This window comes from Falco rusticolus, chromosome 8, assembly GCF_015220075.1.
Source record: "Falco rusticolus isolate bFalRus1 chromosome 8, bFalRus1.pri, whole genome shotgun sequence".
Lineage (NCBI taxonomy): Eukaryota > Metazoa > Chordata > Aves > Falconiformes > Falconidae > Falco > Falco rusticolus.
In genome coordinates, this window is record NC_051194.1 from 12,170,338 (window position 1) to 12,176,996 (window position 6,659).

The window sequence follows — 6,659 nt, forward strand, 5'->3', positions numbered from 1 at the left end:
CCTGAAAGAAAAAGGAAGTCAGCCCAAACCTAACAGCCTCATTGCTTTTCACTTTGTTATTTAAAAATGAACCTGAAAGAAAAAGGAAGTCAGCCCAAACCTAACAGCCTCATTGCTTTTCACTTTGTTATTTAAAAATGAACCTGAAAGAAAAAGGAAGTCAGCCCAAACCTAACGTCAGTCGAGGAAAAAAGCAAACAAACAAGATGAAAAGTTTTGTTTCAGGTCAAACAAACTCCTGTTCCATGTTTTTGATTCTCTGGTATTGGGGGGGGGGGGGGGAGGGGGGGGGGAGGGGTGGCATTTTCTGCGGCCGGGGGGAGCTGTGGGGACACTGGCAGGAGCAAGCAAGGCCAGCGGGGACATTTCCTCATTCTTGCACTCTGCTTTTGCTTTCACCCTCTGCAAATGGGTGCAGAGCAGTGATAAGCACCTGCCCGCACCATGCCCTCTGCAATCCTGGGCCTCCAGGCAGCTCCCTAGTGCCTGCCTGGCTGCTCGGGTGGTGGGACAGGAGTATGGGGGAGAGGGACATGCCCCATGTACCTCCACCGTACCTTTGCATGCCCCAGACCAGGTGGCGTTGAGACAGCATCTTTCCTGGTGTGCTAGCAGCTGGGGGCAGCTCAGGAAGGAGAGGGTTCATGCACTGCTGCAGGACACGGGAAGCACAATGGTTCTGCAGCAAAACTGGTGCAGCAAGTCACTGAAATGCAGCCAGACAGGGCTGGCTTTTGAGATATTTCTTTTCGCTGATGGCCCTCACTCAAGACTTTTCTTCCACCTCCAAGACCCTTCTTACTTTTCTCCATCCTGTGCTGCACACGGCAATCCAAAGCTGCTGCCTGCACGTGGAAATTTGCTCCATCCTGCAACCAAAGGGTTAAGTGGACTCTGGGGCTGAACTAAGCTGAACTCAGCGCTTAATTTTCAGAAATGCTGAGCCCTGCTCCTCTCACATTGTTTTCAGCCAGAGGCAGAGGAAGTAAGTGCTCTTGGAAAAGGGACTGTGTGTGTCGGCTGTGCCTGGGAGGGTCTGGAGGCTGGGACCACCCTTTGGCACATAGAGCAGCTGCCCCTGCGCCCAGGAGCTGTGCCGGGAGCAGCCCAGGCTGCTGCTTCGAGGTCTCCTCCCTGGGATTGGGGTGTGAACCCCAAGCATGCTCCCTGCTCCTGCCTGCAGCCCTCTGAACGCGACCACCGCTCCAAAGGCAGCAGTGTGGTGTCACCGCCCAGGGGAGCCTCCAGACTGCGCGGAGACAGAGCCAGGGAAGTGGAGGCCACAGATAAGGCATGGGAAGGAAGAAGGAAGGACCAAAGCTAGCTAGCTGAGCTCCAGGGTTTGAAGATTGCTGCAGCTCCTGTCTGGCACTGTGTTGCTGGGAGGAGCATTCTAGTTCAGCCCTGTGCAAACATCTTGGGTTTTGTCCAATTCAGCTTGCAGGAAGGTTTGGGCTCAGCAGGGAAAGCCCTGCTCTGATACTGCATGTGCAGGTGTCTCAGAGGCACCGGTTTCGCTATAAAGAGCTTAGCGATAAGGTGTAGGAGAGCAGCCAGGAATAGCAGTCACAAGCGTGCAGCCCCATAGTGCTGCCTCTCAAGGCCTTTTCGAGCTCTTTTGATCATTGCATCCCTTCCTCGGCCAGCCTGCCCACAGCAGGCACCGCTCCAGCAAGCTGCCTTGCTGAGCATCCTCGCCCAGGCAAGGGCAGAGCTACAGCTACACCTTCCAGCACCATCCCTGCTCCAACAACAGCTGCAGGGGGGGGGGACAGCCACAGCATCACACATCACAGTAGCTTTTAGGCACAGGACTATTGGGGAAAACCTCTTTCTTCCTCTAGAACAGCTTCTTCCAAGGTTGCAGAGGTAGCCCAGACCTCGCATCCTCTGCGAGATCTGAGCTAACAGCTGGTGAAACCATGATGCGCCCTCGGGATACTCCTCCCAGCTCCCTCTGACTCCTGTCAGGTCCCTCCTGCCTGCGCTGTGACAAGGCTGCAGGGACGAGGGGTGGGGTGCCAGGCTCTGCCCCACAGCAGCTCCATCCAGCGCAAGGATGCCTGTGCCCCAGCGGAGGGCACAAGGGGACACGAGATCTGTCCTGAGCTTCTGAAGTTCCCAGCTTGTCCCACCTCCCCAGACAGCCCAGTCCCAGACCCCCGGCTCTCCTGGGGTAGAGTAGGTGCTACTCTCCATGTCACCTGCAGAAGAGGATCCCTTCCCACCACCCCTCTAGCCAGTGCCGACCCTGTAGCTGTTGTACCCCCTCTCACCCCCAGCATCGCTTTCTCAACATTTCCACTACCATGATGCCTGGTCCTGCTGTGCACCCACCCAAGATGGCCACCCCCCCAGGAATCAGCCCCACAAGGACAAACTCACAGCTGGCAGCCAGAGCCACCCAGTCTTCGCAGCAGAAGAGGGTCCCCAGGTGATGAAAAGTGTCTCTTGGCCACCTGATCTCTCTTGACTGATGTCAGAGCTGCTGCAAAGAGGTCCCCCAGCTCCACCCTTCCTGCTGCCCCATCCAGTCACAGCTTCTCTCCTTGGCTTCTTATCCCTGCTCTTCTCCCAGGCTGGAATTATTTCAGCCCAGCACTGGCCAGAACATTAAATGGCCTTAACCCTATCAATAATGCAGGAGAATTGATGGCAGGTAGCTTGTAGACAGCTGCCAGCCTCAGAGGGGCACTGAGACCTCCCTGAGCATGGCCAGGCAGGACCTGGGGTGTGGATAAATGCCTGCAGCCCACACGGGGTGGCGAGCTCAGGCAGGATCTGACTGGGAACCTTCCTGCCTTGCCCACCTCTCTGGACCTGGAGACCTGAAGGGGCTCCTCTCTGCTGGCCCAGGTGAGGAGGCTGCTCACCAGCCAGAGGGACACAAGGAAAGCACTGGCTGGACACAGCTATGTGCAAGCAGCCATGTCAGCCTTTGCACTGTGGCCTTCTATGTGCTGGACAGGTTTTCCCATGGGGCAGCAGAGGACGATGTCTCTGATGTGTTCCCTGCATGCTGGGGAGCTTTTGCTAAGTCCAGAGTCTGTGCTATTCCCATCTGAAAAAAGGTGGCACTGTGCCTTTCTTTGCAAAGATGTTCGGAAAACCATTGCATCAGGGCAACATGCTCCAGAGAGGCGAATCCGAGCTACTTTCCTACAAGTTGCAGGCTGGTCTGGGAGCTGCTGGCAGCGAGGCACAAGCCAGGCAGCTGCTTTTCTACCCAGGTGTGTGTGCAGGGCCCTTGTCAGGGCACCACAGCCAGCACCAAGCCACCCTTGCTGGCGGAGCGGAGACGTGTGAGTGCACTGGGGTTCTGCCATCTGGGAACTGGGTGTCCCCATCTGGGAGGCTGGGGTTCTGCCATCCAGGACATGTAGCACGAGGCACAGCTGGTGCTGGGAGCGCAACCCCACTTGGGACTTGTTGCATGGCCCAGCTCCTCGCCATGAAAGGGGCAGTTGGCTGAGGGGTGCTCTTGGCTACTGGGAGATTCCCATTCATTTCCCGAGGGGAGTTTAGGATGCAGCCCTTCAGTATGCAAATCCTGCTGCTTCCATGAGTTTGTAGGTGGCAGGGTGTGACAGTGCATTTGACCTCCCCCTGGTAGGGCAGAGCTGCTGGCACCAGCAAGCATCACCTCTAAGGAACTTGTCCTAGGCTTTGAAATAGCAATGCCCAACCTCTGCCTTCCTATCTGTGCCCAGTGTCACCCTAAAGGACATTGCACTGCTGCTCAGGCCCAGCGTGCCCCAAAGCAGCCCTGCAGCCCCGTGGGGGAGCCCATTAGCTGATAGCTACCAAGCCAGCCGAGATGCAGAGTGCAGTCAGGCTCTCCCCATACTGCTTATTAATTGTCAGAGCCATTAGATGGCAGCAACTACCACGCCAGCAGCACCTTGCTCCCCACACCGTCCCAACATTGCAAAAACACTTTTGGAGCCAGGTCCCAGCCCTGCTGCCCACGGCCCCCAAGCATCCGCAGCTGCACCTGGTCCACAGGATGGACCACAGGGCAGGGAAATAACCCCAGAATGGGGCAAGCACTCTGGGACTGCAGAACTGGGCTTGCAAGGAAAAACAAGGGAAGGCTCAAAAATACGGGACCAGCATTCCGTGCAGCAACGCCAGGCTCAGCAGGGACATGAGTGCAACCAGCCAGGTCATCTCCAGGGAAGGTGACTCTCTAGAGTCCATCTGCAAGGGACTGCTGTGAGCACCCAGCTGGGAACCACCAGTTGGTGACATGCGAAAGCCAGCCTCTGTGCACCACACTAACGAGCACTCAGTGAAGCCACACTCATTTCCAGCGGTGATTTTATTGTCTCTGTGTTAAAGACGCTACGGGTAAGGTAACACGCTGAGCAAACCCTGCCAGGGATGTGCAGCCACGGCTCATTCAGGTGCTGCCTTGAATAGAGCTGACTGAAAATCAGAAGGAAAAAGTGCTCAAAATGTCAAAGTTGTTCTCCTTGGAGAGGTTTCCAAAAGAAATGTGTTTCACTTGGAAATACCTCTAGAAAATTGAACTTTCAAAATATTTCATTTTAACTTCTCAGTTTTCCTGTATTTCTCCCTTCTAGTCTCTCTTTCCCTTTATTATTCTCCCCTGCCTCTTCTTTTACCTTGTTCCTATTTTGCCATGAAACAGAAATGAACAGGGTGGGGAAGAACAAAAAATGACAAAGTGAGCACAACCCCCCAGATCTCCAGTTTTTCATTTTTCAATTTCACTCACAGTAGGAAAATGGTCGTGAAGACACATTTTGTTCATTTTTAGACTACAAACATGAATAACAACCCAACCTCCTTATTCCTTTTCCTCCAACATCTGCGATGTGAGTTGCAAGGGGCTGAATAGCCATCTCCTGCACGCATAGCACCAAAAAGCAAATCCAGCACTGCTTTCCCTACCGCCAGCCCAGCAAGTGCTGATACAAGCAGCGCCCACCACGGAGCCTGAGCAAAGACGAGTCATACAAACCATCCCATCTAATTCACACAGCTCAAGCTCACGCTTAACCATACAGTAAAGGGAACATATTTAAAGAAATCTTTTCATAATCTGGAAAAAATCAGTATTTTTGGACTTTCCTCTGGAAGAAAAAGATAAATAGTGATGAAGATATTAATTGCTTGTGCTGATCCAGGGGTTTTTTTTTTAAGATTTTAATGATCCAAGCTGTTTGGAAAGGTGTTGGTCTTCATGCCATTTCCTTTTAAAAGCAACAAAGCAACTCAGTGAGGCTAAGCATCTTGTTTTGATATTTTCAGAGTGGAACATTTTGATTTTTCAACTTACAAAGCTTTGCTGCTTTAATTTTTTGTATATAAAGCCAAGATTGAAATCAGAATGAAAGCTTTCAGTTTAAGCTAATTAATCCAAACACTTTGATTCAAATCCCATTGTTTCCTCAGTTTTGTTCTCTGGGAATTTATTTTAAGTGTCTGCATTCCATTTTTAGACCAAGGTAAAAAAGAGAAGTGAGATTTCCTAGAAAAGAGATAACCCGCTGCTTTCCCGGGGCTAGCCATTGTGCAGTATTTCATATGCTTAGAAGTGTAAAAAGAAATTATCTTTTCTTAATGATGTTGCTTGGTCTCCTGAACTGCACATGCAGCACGGTCTGGAGACCTGGTCTGAGGTTTGCTGCCAGCCCCCAGAGCGAGGAGTGCCATGCTCCAGCCTGAAGATCTCCTAGATTCTCCTGGAATCTCCCTGATTCTGTTTCCCCATGAAACAATATGAGGAACAAAAGGAAAAACAAATTGTCGTGATAACAGCACTCCAGCAATAAGTAAGAAGCAGCATTTGCCAAGGCGACGTTGCTCTTTCTGAGAAGGTGGTGCTCCCTGAGGAGCTCTGGGAAGACGGGAGGTGTGCCAGCCAGCTTCCACGAGCAGAGAGGTCCAAGGGCTGGGCTTCTTACAGGCAGCTCATGACGGCCAAGGCTGTCCATTAACAACATCTCGGGATCCTGCCCTAACGGCTGATGGGAGGGAGGATGTTTCTTCCTTCCATCAGTCTTCACTGCTTCAGGGCAACTTAAAAGGGAAAACTAAAAATAAACCCAACTTCCGATGACCTTTAATGGGTTGAAACATAGTTGGCAATGGGAAAGCAGGTCAGGTACCTCGGGGGCCAGAGCTGCAGCTGGTATAAATCTCCCTTTGCATTGCTTTGCTGATGCTGCTTGGCAGGAGCCGCCAGCCAGGCTTTGCCGGGCAGCTGTCCCCAGAGGGTCCCTGCTCACCCTGCAGCGGGGCCGGGAGCAGGGCTGCACCAGCATGGTGTACACCAGCTCAGCTACACACAGCGGGCGAGACGCAGCAGCCCGGAGATGCCTGATCTCAGGCAATAAGCCCTGATCTTGCCCGGGAACCCCAGCCTGGCTGCAGGCCACAACAGCGTGCTCGTTGGCTTTTTCAGCACGCTGCTGTGGCAGAGGTCTGCACAGGGACATCAGCTCTCCTGAAGGGCTAGGGAGTGAAAGATTCTGGCAGGTTTTAGGACAAACACTGGTTTCCCATGTCCTAAGGCCTTTGCCATTACTCCTCCCTTAGACAGGTCATGCAGCACCTCTCGTCTCCTGGTGTCCTGATCTTTCAGGCAGGGAGGAGAAGGCCCAGCACTCCTGACATGCAGGACAAGTCAC